The sequence below is a fragment of the Hemiscyllium ocellatum genome, chromosome 29 (assembly GCF_020745735.1).
Source record: "Hemiscyllium ocellatum isolate sHemOce1 chromosome 29, sHemOce1.pat.X.cur, whole genome shotgun sequence".
NCBI lineage: Eukaryota > Metazoa > Chordata > Chondrichthyes > Orectolobiformes > Hemiscylliidae > Hemiscyllium > Hemiscyllium ocellatum.
The window spans coordinates 48,817,758-48,835,800 of record NC_083429.1 but is presented as its reverse complement, the minus strand read 5'-3'; the positions used below and the strand labels follow the sequence as shown (position 1 = coordinate 48,835,800).

Genomic DNA, 18,043 nt, shown 5'->3' with positions numbered 1-18,043 from the left:
GTTCTTCAATAAATATGTATCATTAACAAGTTAAATGCAGACAGCTTTGGAGTATGTTAATCAATTTATTTTCAGTCTCCAATTAGGCTTTTTAGACAATGCTCATCATCAAGCGACCTCCTCTAGACACTAATAATCCAATGACGCAGTCCACATGCTTTCGGGTAACCTGATGTAGGAGTAAAATTCAGTAACATCTAGACAGGCTGGGTCAGTCATTCACACTCCACTCCCCTTACTTTCTAAGTTGTTTCGAATGGCATTAAACTGAATAACCAAGCTCAGAAAAAATGGCGCACAGCCATCTGAAACAGCCCCAGGGCTTGAAGTTGGAAGATTCTAATCGGAGCCCAGTGTTTCAGAATTTAATCCATCCGACTGTCTTTTCCTATTGCTTTATAATGAAATACAAGGAAAGACATGCCCCATACTGATTATTCAGTGGGGTAGACCCAATAACCAGTGTGATGTCTTGCTGCACACTCAGCTGGAAGCATAGCAATATGATAGATTGCTTTATTTGGCTAGGTGTTAATTCATCTCTGCATATTTAGAAAATAGTGAAGAACTGATTGTCTTGTCAACTTATTAATCGTGTATGTGATTAATCAGGCTGTGCTTCTCCTGAGATAATTTCCATGTTGAAAAGAAATACCTGCATATATGCCATCTTCTCACATTTATTGGGAGTATAGAATCATCGAATAAGTACACCACACAAAGAGACCATTCTGCCCCTTGTGTTTGTGCTGTCTCCCTACAAGAATAATTCCCATGGTCCCACATGACTGGCTTTTCCTTGAAAAGTTTTTCTTTTGAGATAATGATTCAATTCAGTTTTAAATGACATGAATAAGCTAGCATCCATTACCCTCTTTAGGCAATAAATTATTGTTCAAAATAATTTAACATGTAAAATGATTTTCCTCATATCAACGTTGTTCAATTTTCTAATTGCCATAAATCTGCATCCTCCGATATTTGATTTTTCCAGTATTGGAAGTAGTTTCCCCCACCTCTGTCAAATCACTCTCAACTTTCTCTTTTCTGTTACATCTTCTTTAACCTATCAATGTAACTGAAATTCCTTATTCCCGGAACCATTCAGATGCCTTTTTCCTTCTTAAAGTGTAGTGCCCAGAATTGACATGGTATTCCAGTTAAGGGTGAACCAGCATTTTCTACAGATTTATTACAACATCCTGGCTTTAGCACTCTGTGCCCCTATTTATAAAGCACAAGAACCCATATGCTTCATTAACAACTATTTCAGCTAGCCGTGAAGCCTTAAACGATGCATCTCAAAACTGTTCATATTCAATGACTGACCTTGAAGAACAATGGTTCTTTTTTTATAAGCAACTCATGCGCAGTCACATCACACAAACTATATCAAGGTGAATTACCAGTTTCTCACAATTGAGATGTATACAATAGTCATATGGTTATAGCTGAAAATGTGTTGCTGGTTAAAGCGCAGCAGATCAGGCAGCATCCAAGGAGCAGGAAATTCGACGTTTCGGGCATAAGCCCTTCATCAGGAATTTCCTGATGAAGGGCTTATGCCCGAAACGTCGAATTTCCTGCTCCTTGGATGCTGCCTGACCTGCTGCGCTTTAACCAGCAACACATGTTCAGCTCTGATCGCCAGCATCTGCAGACCTCACTTTTTACTCATATGGTTATAGAACTGGACTAGCATACCTCAGCTGTTGCGAGTTCAAACCAATTGTGTAATAAGTGTGATAATTTTGCACTTGCAATAGATAAAAATACTCTTTAAAAAAACACACAGATTATAGTGAAAACCTGACTGGTTCAAGAATACCCTTCAGGAAAATTAATCGGCCAGCTTTATCAGGTTCAGGTAATCTGTATAGAACAACTTTGACTCTCACTTAGAATCATAGCATTATAGAATGACTACAGTGTGGAAGCAGGCCATTCAGCCCATTGAGTCCATATTGACCCTCTGAAGTGCATCCCACCCTGACCCACCCCATCCCTGTAACCCCACATTTCCCATGGCTAATCCACCTAGCCTGCACACCCCTGGATGCTATGGTGATTTAGCACGGCCAATCCACCCAACCTTCTCTCAAGACAATTAAGGAAAAGCACCAATCGCCAACTTTGCCAGTGTTAACCACATTCCAGGAACAAATTTTGTTTGAAAAAGCTTGAAAATTCAAGCAGATCAACATGGTAAGGATATTGCTTGCTCAGATCTCCTTTGGAATGGTCAGCCGTGAAAGCTTATGTAGTTTCCCATGTTCCAAATTTGCTTTGTGAGTACTATGAGTTTGGGTTTGAAGAACAATATGTGCATTTGAATTGCTGATACAGTGTGCTCATAAAACTTTAGTGTTGTGAAATGTATTGAGAAGGTGGGGAGAGGGGTTTCTGCATTAAAATCAAAATAAGAATAAAGACATTTGTAACAATTTCTATTTGTCATGACTTAAGATAAGAATATAATGCAATTTTGTCAAGTGTAGACAGCTTCCATTAGCTCTTTTGTATAGTCTGCGGTTCCATACAGGTCAAAGTATAGCTTAGAAACCCATGCTGTCTATAAGAGTTTATTAACAAAGTAGTTTTAAAAAAATAGCGTTATAGGTACATTATACATACATCTATGTTTTGTACTTGTGGATCAAATTATAGACATCTATTTACCCATCCAACTGTGTACCTATCTATTTTTTCTTTCTATCCACCACATTTGAGAAGATGATGAATGTTTTTTTGAAGATTGTTCTGTGATGAAAATGTTAAATATTTGCATTATTTTGCACTGGGAAAAGTGGAGTAGGCAAAACAAATTGTGGAGGGTGGAGAGACATGGATGTGTTCAACTCCAGTGATTTCTTCCTTCCGTTATATATTGCATCCAAAATGAAGTTGCTCTGTTGTCTATGACATGGTATCTGGTACAGTGGAATGATGGTTATCTTACTGGACTAGTAACCTTGGGCTAAACATCCAGACCCTTCAATTTAAATCCCAATGTGGAAATATAAATTCAGGTAAAATAACTGCATGCAAGCAGCTATCCCATCACCAACTCACCCTTACTTCACATGTGCATAGTACATGAACATCCAGCTCAGAGACAGTCCCCGGACTGAGGAGACTTTTTGAATCTCCTGTTTATATCTGTCAGCCAGGGCTCCCTGACTAGCCCAGGTTAATAACTACAATCAAGGACCTCATTGTCAATGAGATCCACTTGGCCACGGTTCCAAATACTACTTTGGGTAATTAGTTAATTACCTAAAATAATTAATTCTTTAACTAAAGTTGATCAAGACATGATTTTATGCTCTATTCTGGTTCACTAATGTCTGTTAAGCAGGGAACTATGCCATCCTTACCTGTTCTGGCCTACATGTCATTCCAGAGCCACAGCAATTGACTCTTGAGTGCCCTCTGAAATGGTCTAGTAAGCTTGCCAGTGCCGTTTCAGGGCAATTGGTAATTTGCTGCAATCTGGGAAGGGCTACAGACATCTCTCTCCATGAGAGAGATTAAAAACTTGCTTGCACAGGTTTAGAGTCATCATACCATTTCAACCACAAGGCACATTGAGGAGTCAGGGCCTCATGAACTGCTACAGTAAGTACATGAATTGAATCCATCCCATTAGCACCAGTCTGCACCACACTCTGGCCTTCTAACTTACTGATTTATCCAAACCATCTCACCCCTTTTCCCCTATAAGGACAACCAAATGCCATCCTGGTAGTGCTGACATCATGTGAATGAATTGACTTTTAAAAGTCGCACCAAATACCCTGTTTATCACTTAGTATTCTTCAACTCCTGCTTTAAAATTGTTAAGGTAAAACCAGCATTCTGATTTTTAACCCCTTGATTATTAAGCTTCAAATTATGAGCACTTCAAAGATATACGGTATGATGGGGGATTTAGTTTTAAACCCAAGAGTGATAACCAGAAATTTAATAGGTGTAGCAAAAAGTCAAATAATTAATCACTGTACTCCTTTGAGTACTCCATCATTGAACATTGTGAGGTATTATGGTTGACATAGAACAAGGAATTTATGCAGATTTCTCCAGTTTCCTCATTTCCCCTTCCCCCACCTTATCTCAGTCCCAACCCTCAGACTCAGCACCGCCTTCTTGACCTGCAATCTTCTTCCCGACCTCTCCGCCCTCACCCCCTCTCCAGCCTATCACCCTCACCTTAATCTCCTTCCACCTATCGCATTTCCAACGCCTCTCCCCCAAGTCTCTCCTCCCTACCTTTTATCTTAGCCTGTTTGACACACCCTCCTCATTCCTGAAGAAGGGCTTATGCCCGAAATGTCGATTCGCCTGCTCCTTGGATGCTGCCTGACCTGCTGCGCTTTTCCAGCAACACATTTTACAGCTCTGATCTCCAGCATCTGCAGTCCTCACTTTCTCCTCATAGAACATTATATTCATTTTGTGTTAAGTGGCTCATGTCAGAAATGTTTGATACAATGCAGCAAGAACTTAAGGAATGATATTACAGAGTTTCAACTTGCTGTAGAAATAGAAACATCACAAGATTTTTTTAAAAATACCACTTGGGATTTATTTGTGAAAAACACCTGGTCACTAAATTAATTTGTCCTTGAAGTTTTATTTTCACAATTGCTTAAATCAAATGGTTACAATAAACCTTCAAGAAAACAAAAAACTGTTAAAACTGAATAATAATAACTTTCAAAACTTGTGTATAATTTATATTTGATATCCCCAATGACTAATGTAGATTTGGAATGTACGAAATATATTAAAAACAGAAAAATGATTTAAGAAATGACATTGTTTTGAAGAGACCAATATTATTTTGTATTGCCCAAAGCAAGGTACTCTCTTTTAATCCTGCCAGTTTATATTTTGAGGTAATTTTTACGCTTAACTTGGTACAGATATCACAACATATCAGCTACATGATGAAAAATGAACTTTTTCCTTGCTGGGACTTTTCAAGCAAGAACACCTTTATGATTTCAAGATATTCTGACACATTTTCCAGCCAACAAATATTATAGATATTATAGGTATTATTGACATGTAGCCACATTGGACGGAACATTCCAAGAACAGCAATAATCAGATTATCTTAGTGGTTTGATGGCATTGTTTGAGAGATCCATATTGTCTCGAGTTCCTATGCTCTTTTTCCCAACAGTGCCATGAAGTCTTTGCAGCGGCAAACAGAGACTTGATTTAACCTCACACCTGCAAACTTGTGGTACTCGCTCAGTCCTGCTCTGAGAGTCAGCCTTAAATTTGTATCCCGATCCTGTGGGCTGAGACTTAAACTTATGCCCTACTGGCACAGAGATAAGAGTATTATCACTGAGCCAAGGCTGCTTCAAGTTTCACCATGTGACAAGACAGGGATGCAGAACCCTCTATTGCATGTCCCAGCGGAGAACATTTATGTTCTATATGGCGAGCCATGAAAAGTTCAAAGATGTCTCTCTGATTCTTTTATTGTAAGCTCAGCAAGTTCTGATAAGGTAAAGCATCACGTACATCTTAATAAGTATATTGAAGTGAAATGACACAGTCATTGCTTTTATGCCACAAGATTAGGCGGTGAAGTAGAAATGAACGAGTAGTTGATGGACTTTAAATTAAGATGATAAACATGTAAATCCAGTCTCAGTAATAGTGACCATGACAGCAAGTGCATTGTTGTTAAAAATCATTTGGTTCACTGCTACTTGCCATTTGTACCTGATGTGAGCTCATGTGAGCTAAGCTATGTGATTGCTTCTTTAAAGCACTCTCTCTAATCAGTTCAACTACTGTTTCGGCAGCAAACACACATCCTAATGAAGCAAAAATCCTTTGCTTGATTTATTGTAGGGCAAAAAGGGTTACATTGTCAGAGGACGGTGCATAAATTTGATTTGAATTTCCTTCAATCTTCAACAAAGAGAGATAACCTAATTCAGGTGTTTTAAAGGTTAAACAGATTTTGTAAGGTCGATAGAAAGAACTATTTCCTCTCATAGGAGAAGCAAGAACAAGGAGAACCAATCGTAAAATCACGGTCAGACTTTTCAGGAAGGAAGCCTGAATACTTTATATAAAAAGGATGGTCAAAATTTGGATCTCTAATCCCTGCGCCCGCAGATGCTGGAACAATTGAAGTTTTGATGACTGAGATCAAGAGATTTGTTTTTTCAGTGACTGAATTGAGGGACATGGAACACAGAGCTAGAAATCAATTATGATCTTTTTGATTGTCAGATCAAGTCTGAGGAACTGAGTATCTTACCCCCATGCCAATGTTTGATTGATAAATGCAGTATATGATTAATTCCTGTTGTAGATTATGGGGAGCTCATGTGTGTGACAGTGCTCACAGCTGTGCTTGTGCCCTTGTTTATGTGACTCCTGCACAATGTGTGCACGTCTGCTTCTATGTTTGAGTTGTACAGAGTGGGGAAAAATACAGGAATATTGTGTCTTTCTGACAGCTTGTATCATTTTACATTTTCAAATCAGAGATGGTACAAGATTTTACTCACAAGGATAGCTAAGACCAACACACCATTTTAAAAATTAATTTATTGTGAGTGGCTAGAAGTTATTGCGTATCCTTAATTGCTCTTGCGAAGATATCGTTGAGTTGCCTCCTTGAATACATCTATGTCGCTGCTAAGTAATTTCAAAGAGGACAGCTAAGAGTTAACCTCTTGTTGTATGTCTGGAGTCACATTTAGGCCAGACAATATAAAGAAGGCAGCTTTTCTTTATAAAAAGACATTGCTGAGTCAGATGTGTTTTTACAACAATTGGTTAATTTTACAGTTACCTTTAACATATCAACATTTTTTTCCAGCCTTGTTCAATGAAGCTTAAATTTCCCAGTTAGGAAGTTGGAATTTAAACTTCAGTCTGAATCAGTAAATTCAGCTTCAAGATTACTAGTCCCTTGACATAACTACTAGTCAAAAAATGTTGTACTGGAAAAGGACAACCGGTCAGGCAGCATCTGAGGAGCTGGAGAGTTGCCGTTTCGAACATGAGGAATGAGGGGGTAGCACAAGGGGGCTGACAGATAAATGGGGGTAGAGGTTGGGGGCTGAGAAGGCTATAGTTGGATGAAGGTAGGGGGTGATGGTGGTAGTTCGGTATACCGTTAGTGTATTGTATTGTAGAAAGAAAGATAATGTGAGGCTCATCAAGAGTTTAGATGACAGGCAAGCTGGACTTTCAACGTTTGTAGATTTTCAGAGAGAGTGAAAATGGATTAGAATTGAGGAGAGCCGCAGCGTTAAACCCTTGGAAAAGGATGATAGAAAAGTACAACACAATAAGGATGCAGAGAGGAAATATTTTGAGCAATCAGTTAATTTGAAGGTGGAAGAAAGACAGAGACTAAATGAAGAGGAGCACCAACTATTGTTATATCTCACTGGGGTAGAACACTGGAAATCAAGCCTCTGCTAATCTTGGAGCCAAATGTTGGAGTTCAAGAAAATTGCAGAATTCCCCAATGTACCTGTCTTTCAGACAGGTTTGAAATCACACAACACCAGGTTATAGTCCAACAGGTTTAATTGGAAGCACACTATCTTTCGGAGCGATGCTCCTTCATCATGAAGGAGCGTCGCTCCAAAAGCTAGTGTGCTTCCAATTAAACCTGTTGGACTATAATCTGGTGTTGTGTGATTTTTAACTGTGTACACCCCAGTCCAACACCGGCATCTCCAAATCATTCAGATAGGTTGATAGAAAGCACAGACCAGAATTCTATACACAACAAGAAAGATTATTTATCACAAATGAGTAGATTCTAACTACAGATAGACTATTATGAATTTTTGACATATAATGCTAACCTACTCAGAAACTGCTCCTCTACACATAGATATAGGCAGACACAAATAAACATGAGTGTAATGTACAGAGGGAAAGACCGGAAAGGCAGTTCTTTTATCCTTGTCCAGGTTTTGCTGAGATAGTCCTCATGCTGATCAGAAAGCTGTTTTTTATTCTTCCTTCTCCAGATGTTTTCACTTGATTGCAAGATGTACAGTGTGGCTGGTCTACATTTATAGTTACCTCTGACTTATTAACTGGAAGTCATGCCTTATAGCAATTAGTGAGTAAAAATAACTTGGCTATCTTCAGGCTTGAGCTTTTTTTTCAATACAGAGCAGAAACAGCTCTTTCCCTTCCAAATGTCTGATAGGTTCTGACCTGAACATTCATACCCCAAGCTATTCCACTGTCAGGGAACAAATCACATAGCTGCTGACAGGCCAGTCTTTTCAATTGCTAACGGGTCACTATTTTACAGAACAATCAGCTAATTGTTGCCAGTCAAATCTCTATTCCTACACAGTCCCCTTGGCTTCAGCTCATCTGTAATTTGGTTTTAGGCAGAAGTGGATACTGTAGATTAGATTCTGGATTAGAGTGGTGCTGGAAAAGCACAGCAGTTCAGGCAGCATCTGAGGAGCAGGGAAAGGGAGGGGAGGAAAACTTCAAGGTAGGCATCCTTGCAAGAGGATTTGTAGTAGCGTTAAAATCAACTAGGTAAAAACAATGACTGCAGATGCTGCTTCCCTGTTCCTCGGATGTTGCCTGAACTGCTGTGCTTTTCCAGCACCACTCTAATCCAGAATCTGGTTTCCAGCATCTGCAGTCATTGTTTTTACCCCGTTGTAGATTAGAGTCAAGATTAGAGTGGTGCTGGAAAAGCACAACAGTTCGGTCAGCATCCAAGGAGCAGGAAAATCAATGTTTCAGACAATGTAACTAGGTTTTCCCTACTGCTTGAACCAACAGCTGTGTAAGCAGCACTTACAAAGAGTATCAGTAAATTGCTTTTAAGAAGTGCAGCAATCCTCTGACAAGCCTTGGCTATTAAACCAGACTTCTTCCCCCATTTCAGTCCTCAGTCAAAAACACAGAAAAATGAAAAGTTACAGTACTTTCAAAAGAAAGAGAAAAAGATAGAAAGTGAAGGGCAAAAACAAATTGGAATTACCTGTTCACATTAATTTAATGGTAACAGTAACCAATTTATTTTGGATTTCAACTGAAAGGAAAGAGTTGGATGATAAATCTTGAAAACTCATTCTGTTCATTTTGATGATGACAAGCAAACCAAGATGCAATTTCCTGAGTCTGCTTCATCCCATTTACAACTAAGAATCTCCTGATGTCATTATGAATTCCTGCATTTACTGTTCCTATGACGTTTCAAACACAAGAGAATGGATTAATATAATTTAGTACCTAATATATCGATAGCATTGTTCTGTAAACATGCCGGCAGGGAAATAAATAATGGCTGCTTAAACTCAGGTAGGTCCCTTGGGATACTTATATGACAGGAGACATTAATCCTCTCCCGTTTTCGAAATTGAATCCAGGTTTAGAAAGATATTGACATAATCTAATATTGAATCATAGTGCAGATGGCAGGAAAATGCATCTTAAAGTTAGTAACATATCCTAAATGATAAAATCATGGAAATGTACATTGCTGTTCACAAACCAGTAACTGAAGTATTGCTTCCTGGGGCACTTTCCCAGAATGAGAAAACAGTGCAGTTTTCTCAGATTGTGAATGTTTGCATTTGCAAAGGTCTTGCATACACTCTTTTTGACTTTATGAATATCACGAACGAACAAATTTAACCACAATAGCAGCGTCATGTAAGTAAATGGCTGCTTTCCAGTCTGTAGCCAAGATGCCTTTGTCTCCAGGCTATTCATTTGAAGAATCATTGAGTACAAGCAGATATGGCTATCCTGGTCACTTCTGACAAAGATACTCCCATAACCACCAACAAGTGCAGAACGAGAAGTGTGTATGTCTGTGTGTGTATGTGTGTCTGCTCAAGGAAGGACAGCAAGTTAACTAAGGAGTGGGGAACATCACAAACATACCTTATCCTGGCTTCACGCTCACATTTGTACCTCATAAATAAGACTGAATAGACCTCAGGGCACTATATAACTCACTTCCACTCTTCCTCCTGTGGTGCTGAGGTCAGCTCCCTCATGAAATTCAGCAAAGTTCCTTTGACAGCACTGTCCAAACCCACAGCCAAAACCATCTAAAAGAACAAGAGCAACAGAATACTAGAGAACACTACCAGTTGCAAGTTTTTCCAAAGCCACTTATCGTCCTTAATTGGAAAAATATTTCCATCCTTTCATTGTCACTGGGACTTGAAAAACCTAATGGTACTGTGTTGTATCTACACCACATGGACTGCAATACTTCAAGAAAGCAGCTCTCTACCACTTTCTCAAGGGCAATTGAAAATGAGCAATACATGCTGGCCCAACCAATGATGCACACATTACCTGAGTGAATAAACACCTATTAATTAGTCTGTATTGTCCCTTTTACTGTATATAATCTAATTTCAAATGAGGGCAGCACTATCTGTGAGCTCTATTTCTGTTGAAAACCTGTTACTTGGTTTTGCTCTAGATACCAAAAGTAATTTAAAGCCACCAAATGTGTTAAAAGGAAGTTAGTCTTGTTCTGCTCTTTTAATTACAACTGGGGACCCAATTGCAGCTTTCAAAAATCATGAAAAACCAATTTGCAATATTGCTGGCTTTCCAGAGATTAGCTGCATTGAACAGGGTTAACAATTGCAGTCGCATTACGCTTCTGAGTTGATGCCACTTATTCACTGTAAAACCAACTGAAGAAAATTCCAGAAAACCTCGAGTGCTCAGAATTCTAACTTACCTCCATCCATTGACAATCCTTGACTTAATTGACGGGGGGGTGGGGGGGGGGGGAGCGGTGTGGTTGGTGGTCACTTGGTCCTTATCTTAGCCCTGGGAACATTGCAGGATGTGAAGATGTTCTGATGAGCAGGAGGAAAATGATTGATAAATGAATAGAGGACACTATGACCTACAACAGCAAGAAGCAATATGCATTTATGTAGTGACTTTAATGTGGATAAAACATCCCCAAGTTTCTTCATATAACAATATTGTCAAATAAAATTTGACACTGAAAGCATGAGATATTGGAACAGTAAAAGCTTAGTCAAAGATGTAGGATTTAAATACCAAATTAAAAAAGAAGAGAGGGAAAAATCAAGGCAATGAGAGAATTATTGCTTTGGCAGCAAATGAACAGCCACTAAGAGGCCAAATTCAGAGGAGTACATATTATCTCAAATGTTATTGAGATAGGGAAGTACGGAGGACATGAAAGAATTTGAACCCAAGAATAAAGATTTTAGTATTGAAGCATTGCAGGTCCAGGAGTTAATATAAATCAGCCAAACACAAGGTTTGGTGTGCTCATGGGAAGGTGAGCTGCATAAATTGGCTCATGCATTGAGGAAAGCAGAAATGTAACAGTGGGAACAAAATATCACTAGATTCCTCTGCGGTATTGGTCATTCATGTGTTCATCATGTGCATGAGCAAGGTATACTCAGCCATCAAATAGTAATCAAACTGTCAGTGTTGAAGATGCGATATTAGGTTGATATTTTACCAATGGCTCTAAGAAAATTAATAAGCAAAACTTTTTATTTTGTATCATTTGAAAAAGGCCTAAATTTTTGTTTACTAGTTGTTAAAATATACCATATATCCTTTGTAGACCATCAGTCTATATTTAATTATACATGGCGGAACCTCACACAAGTGCAATGTTCATCTCACCTTGCATCTGATGGGTAAACACACTTGCAACATTTTATTTTTTATCATGCAGCAGGATTTCATTTTTAGCTTTATTGTATAGGATGAGGAGCTCATTGGCAAGGGGTCTGCATTGCTGCCAATCCATGGCTGCTATTAAACCAATTGGTTCTCTCGGCTGTTTCTGACAGCAGTTGAGAATGAACCACATTGTCATGGACTTGAAGTCACATATAGGCCAAATTCCTTCAGCTGGTGGACCAGATGGGTTTGTACAACAGTCAACAAAGGAAACATTATGCTAGATTTTAATTCTAAATGGAATAAATTTAAACTTCACCATCTGCCATGTTGGGAATCAAACTATGTCCCCAGAACACATTAGCCTGCATTTCCAGACCAATTTTGTTATAAAAGAACCTTTAAGGATGAGTGACCACAGTATGATACGATTTCATATTATGTTTGAGAGCAATGCAGCTCATTCTGAAGCAAGCAAAGTTATTGATCTTATAGAAACCTACACAATTATGAAGGGAATAGATAAGAGAGAAGCAGGGAGGTAGTTTCCATTGATGGGTGAAACTAAAACTGGGGGCATAGCCTCAAAATAAGGGGAAGCAGATTTAGGACTCAGTTGACGAGGAAGTTCTTTACCCATGGGGTTGTGAATCTGTGGAATTCCCTGCCCAATTAAGTAGTTGCGGCTACCTCATTGAATGTTTTTAAGGCAAAGATAGATAGATTTTTGAACAGTAAAGGAATTAAAGATTGTGGTGAGTGGGTGGGTAAGGGGAACTAAGTCCACAAAAATCAGCCATGATCTGATAGAATGGCAGAGCAGACTCAATGGGCCAGATGAAGGGCTTTTGCCCAAAACACCAACTTTCCTAGTCCTCGGATGCTTCCTGACCTGTTGTGTTTTTCCCAACTCTAATCTCCAGCATCTGCCTTTTGCCTCAATGGGCCAGATGACCTACTCCTGCTCCTATTTCTTTATGTAAATGTGAATATCAGAAATTATAAAGGCATGAGGCACCAATTGGCTAAGAGGGATTGGAAAAATACTTTAAAAGGCATGACTATACATTGGCGATGGAGGGATTTTGAAGAACTATTACATCATTTACAATAACCATATATTCCTTTGCAAAAACTGAAAAAAAGGTCTGTCAAATATGGTGAACAAAGAAAACCCAGGATTGCAAAAGATTTAAAGGAAAAGCCGAGAAAGTTGTCAGAATAGTAATAATTCTAAAGGTCGGAGGTTTCTAGAATACAATGACTGAGGAGCAAAAAGCACTGATAAGAGAGAACAAAATGTAAAGGTAGTTCACAAAAAATATGGACTACAAAAGCTGCATAAAAGACAGAGTCAGGAAAATTTATAATGGAATATAGAGAAATAGCATAAAAACTAAATCATTACTTTGTATAACTTTTCACTGACAAATATACCCAAAATCTCTCAAAACTAGAGATGCAAAGAAAAAAAAACAGCATTAGTAAGAAGATTGCACTGTAGAAGTTAATAGGCCAATCCCATACTGAAAGGACCAACAGTTGCTTTCCACCTTGAGCTCTTCAACCAATTGCGATGGCTATTCCCTGCCAAAAGGATTAACTTGGGTTTTATTCAATGGAATGTGGGCATCTTAAATTCTTTGCAATGGTATTTCGAATGAATACTTAGACCTATGGCCAAATTAGGTCCAGGCATAGTCCCACATCCTGTTTTATATCTCCAATTCATAACGTGCACTGTTTGAAAACTAAGGCATATAGAGTAACTGCCTTGTAAGATACTCAGCACTGAGAGTATGAATGGTGAGATTAAGTCCACAGGATGTGAAATTCATATTTTCAATTTACATTGATGCTTAAGGTGGAAAATAATTGCAAGACACAAAATGAATGTGCGTAGCAATAGATATTCAGTTTGTCTCATCTCTAAGTAGATCCTGTTGAAATCAGTGCATAATTACTGTGTTCTAAGATTGCAGTGAAAGTTGTCAAAGGAGGAGTTGAACAGTTACTAAGATTCATGGAACATTTACTAATGTTTCTTATGTCATGAGGGCACTAATTGTCAGTGAGCAACTGATTAAAATTCATACTATTCTCCCCCTAATATCTCTTGCACCATTTTCTATTGCAGGAGAGAATGAAAGGGAATCGAATTCTAGGCTTTGGCCAATGCTGTTCTAGAGAACAGGGAGAATAGGGGAATTAAGACCTTTCATTCCTAATTTTCCTAGTATCACTGGTTACAACAGCACTACTGTGAAATGTAAAGTAACACCAATGGAGAAATTATGCAGTGACAATTTGAATAAATTAGTGTACAGTTAAATGTTTCCTAATTATAGTCTTACGTTTTGACAGTCATGATGGAATGATGAGAAGGTAGCTCTGAAGGTAGAAGAGAGGGAGTATATCTGTAGGCTTCATAACCAACACAACGGCCCTTGTCAGGCAGAAGTTCCACTGAATACAAATGACTAGCATTGTCAGTATATGGCTGTGCTGGTTGCCATCTTAATTGCGGTCAAGGATGGTTTGACACTCAAACCCTCTGAATAAATCAGTCACATTCCTGATGAAGTGTTTATGCTTGAAACATCGACTTTCCTGCTCCTCTGATGCTGCCCGACCAGCTGTGCTTTTCCAGCACCACATTGTTTGACTCTGATCTCCAGCATCTGCAGTCCTCACTTTCTCCTCTCTGTACAAATCAGAATTGATAGATAGTTTGGAGGGCTAACTGACTTACTCCTGCTCCAAACTCCTACATTCCTTTCAAGATATCTCAGTAGTTCAATGGTTAGCAGTGCTGCCTCATAGCGTTAGGGATCTGGGTTTGATACCACCCTCAGGTGCCTGGCTGTGTGGAGTTTGCACGCTCTCGCTCTGTCTGTGTGAGTTTCCTTTGGGTGCTCTGGTTTCCTCCCGCAGTCCAAAGGTGTGCAGGTTGTGTGGATTAACCATGCTAAATTGTCAAGGGATGTGCAGGTTAGGTTAGGTGGCTATGGTAAATGCTGGGTTACAGGGATAGGGTAGAGGGGTGGGTCTGGTGGAATGCTCTTAAGAGGGTCAGTGTGGACTTGATGGGTCGAATGGTCTGTTTCCATTTGTGAAATATTACATTAGCTCAGAGGCACTTCATTCAATGAAGTGAAAGTAAAATACTATGGATGAGATAAAAGAAAACAGAAAGTGCTGAAGAAACTCAACAGGTCTGTGGAGAGAGAAACAGAGTTAACATTTTGAGTCCAAAATGAGTCTGCTTTGAAATGGTTTATGTCTTCACAGATGCTGCTAAACCTGCTGAATGTTTCCTGCACTTTCTGCTTTCATACCTTCTTTAAAGAATGTAATGTTATATTTTGTGAATTTCTTTCACACTGAAATAATGTATTGACTCTTGATGCCCTTTTGCGGATGACCAGTGACGCATTAGGAATGGCATTAAATTGAGTCAGTTACTGCAACTTTTCTATAGTAAGCCTTCACAGGTCAATGGGAGGAATCCAACCTTTGATGAGCAATAGGGTGTATAGTCCTACTTGTAGCTAATTTACAGTTACTCCAATCACTATCCATTCTTCTGACATTTTAAAGAAATAATAACATTCATTCTGAAGAAGATGCTGGTCTAATTTGCAATTTAACTTGGTTCTGCACGTTGCCATGATGCAGTTCCTATTTGCATTTCCATACTTCTCAAAGGCTATTAGGAATGGGAAATAAATGCTGGCCTAGCCAATGGTACCAACACCTTATGAAACAATACTGCTGTGTAAAGTGGATATGAGATGCTACCTGGTTGCAGGATGGGGATGGGGAGCTGGGGTGGGAGGGAGGGGGAGGGGAGGTGTGCAGCAGGGGGATTTGGACAGTGACAAACAATAGGCTGCTTCTTGCTTCAGGTGTCTGAATCAAGAAAGGCCAAATATTGAGCTGCGTTTTCTATCAGAGAACAATTGGTGGAATGGAAGCCTTGGAAGACAGTGAGAATAATCCATTAGAGATCCATAAGATCCAGGCTGCTGTTTCTCATCTGATTGTCTGTTTGAAAGGAAAACTATCACTAACACACTCTGTGTGATACCAAACAGTAGCATCAGAAGCTTTGCAAGGATTAGTGTGAATTTTGATAGCATATTTTTCACTTTCCACCTTAATTTAAGAAAGAGCACCTAAAGTTGGCCCTCTCTATTGACTGCTGAAAATGTGTTGCTGGAAAAGCGCAGCAGGTCAGGCAGCATCCAAGGAACAGGAAATTCGACGTTTCGGGCATAAGCCCTTCATCCTGATGAAGGGCTTATGCCTGAAACACCAAATTTCCTGTTCTTTGGATGCTGCCTGACCTGCTGCGCTTTTTCAGCAACACATTTTCAGCTCTGATCTCCAGCATCTGCAGACCTCACTTTCTCCTCTCTATTGACTCTCTAACTTAATTTTCAGGATGCTGTTATGAATAACCTAGGAGCAGAATCATAGGATAATAAAAAAAGTGCTCATTTTGAAACTTTAACTATCTTTGCTTACAATTTATAAATGTATTGAACTTGGGACAATAAAGGCTGGAGGTGATAACCCAGTGTGGGATCAGTCAAATATCAGAAAGATCCCAATTCAATTTGCAGGGGCGTCAACTGATTTCACCAGGTAGCAATTTTGAAGGCAAATTTGACTTTATTAAGCTCTCTTTGCTCTTTATGCTCATTCACAGGAACATGACCAGGCCATACAGCCCTTCGAGCATGTTCTGACTTCCAGTTAGATCATGCTCAGTCTGTACATTAACTCTACTTGATCCACATTCGGCAATATCCTGACCTAATCAAACTCTGGTGTTCTCAGTCTTGAAGATTTCAATTGAACCCAAGCTTTCAAAGTTATTTGGGTGATTTGAGGATCAGAAGGAGATTGGATCAGTCTTGAATGCAATAAATTCTGCAACTCCACAGCACACTGTCTAGGTTCAGCCATGAGAAACAGTTACTTGTATGAAACAACGGCGAACTCTCAACCACTGTGGAATTCGTTATGGGTCATCACATTCAAGACGGAAGCAAAACAGAAAATGTAAAGATTGCAATGTGATCCCGAAGCTTTGGGATTATAATGAATAATTCATATGTCCTTGTACATTCTGTTTGTTTTTGAGGAACATCTGTAAAAGTAATTTCCACATATTTATAATGGTAAATTTAACAGCGCAGTCAGGGATCCAGGCTGCTGTTTCCCATCTGATTGTCTGCATGAAAGAAAAACTATCACTAACACATTCTGTGTGATACCAAACAGTAACATCAGAAGCTTTGAAAGGATTGGTGTGAATTTTAACATCATATTTTTCACTTTCTACCTTAATAAAAACAAAACATCAAAAGTTGCCCTTCTCCATTGACTCTCTAAATTAATTTTCAGGATGCTGTTATAAATAACCTCGGAGCAGAATCATAGGACAATAAAAAAAATGTTTATTTTGAAACTTTAACCGTCTTTGCTTACAATTTATAAAAGTATTGAATATGGGTGAATAAAGGCTGTATGACTGATAACTGAAACATGCAGGGAGAATGGGAGGACTGCAGATGCTGGAGAACAGAGTTGAAAAGTGTGGCACTAGAAAAGCACAGCAGGTCAGGCTGCATCCAAGGAGCAGGACAGTCAACTTTTCAGGCATAAGCCCTTCATCAGGAATGTCTGAAATATGCAGGCTGTTTGCTTTCCAATTAGAAGAGTGTCAATAGACATGTGGATTGGTCAACAGCTCTGGTGTGCAGGACTGGGACTACCATAGGCCAGTCCTCAGGTGATGATGCCTACAACAAAACAAACAACCACTGTTAGTGATTTAAAGAGCGGGAGCATGAATTGGGGAGAATTTGTTATTGTTGTTCCGTTACCAAGCCATTGTCCCTAAGCATGTGAGTTCTTCACTGAGAATGATGCAGTGAAGATTGAATCAGATGTAGCAGTATTGCAATTGAGTAAGAGTAACTACAAACACTTGATCAGAAAGGAAGCCGATTAGAGAAGACAGTGAAGCAGCAATGGTAAACATTTCTGGGGCTAATTCAGGAGGCACAGCAGAATTCAGTCCCAATGAAGAAGAAGCATATTAAGGGGAGGACAAGGCATCATGGCTTACAAGGGAAGTCAAGGAGAGCATAGAAGGAAAAGAAAAAGTATGTAACATGGTGAAGGTTACTGAGAAGCCAAAGGATCAGGAAACCTTTCTAAACTAGTAAAGGATGATGAGAAAAGCAATAAGGGAGGCGAAGATGAAATATGAGAGTACGTTAGCTCACAATATAAAAGATGATTGCAAGAGTCTTTATGTATGCATCTGAAAGGTAAGGGAGAGGCAAGA

At 39.1% G+C, this 18,043-nt stretch overlaps 1 protein-coding gene across 4 annotated transcripts in view; it reads left to right on the top strand.

Moving 5' to 3' along the window:
* The window catches only part of drd2a (dopamine receptor D2a), a 125,917-nt gene that overhangs the window by 3,480 nt on the left and 104,394 nt on the right, over positions 1-18,043 (top strand). The gene's annotated exons all lie outside the window — the stretch shown is intronic.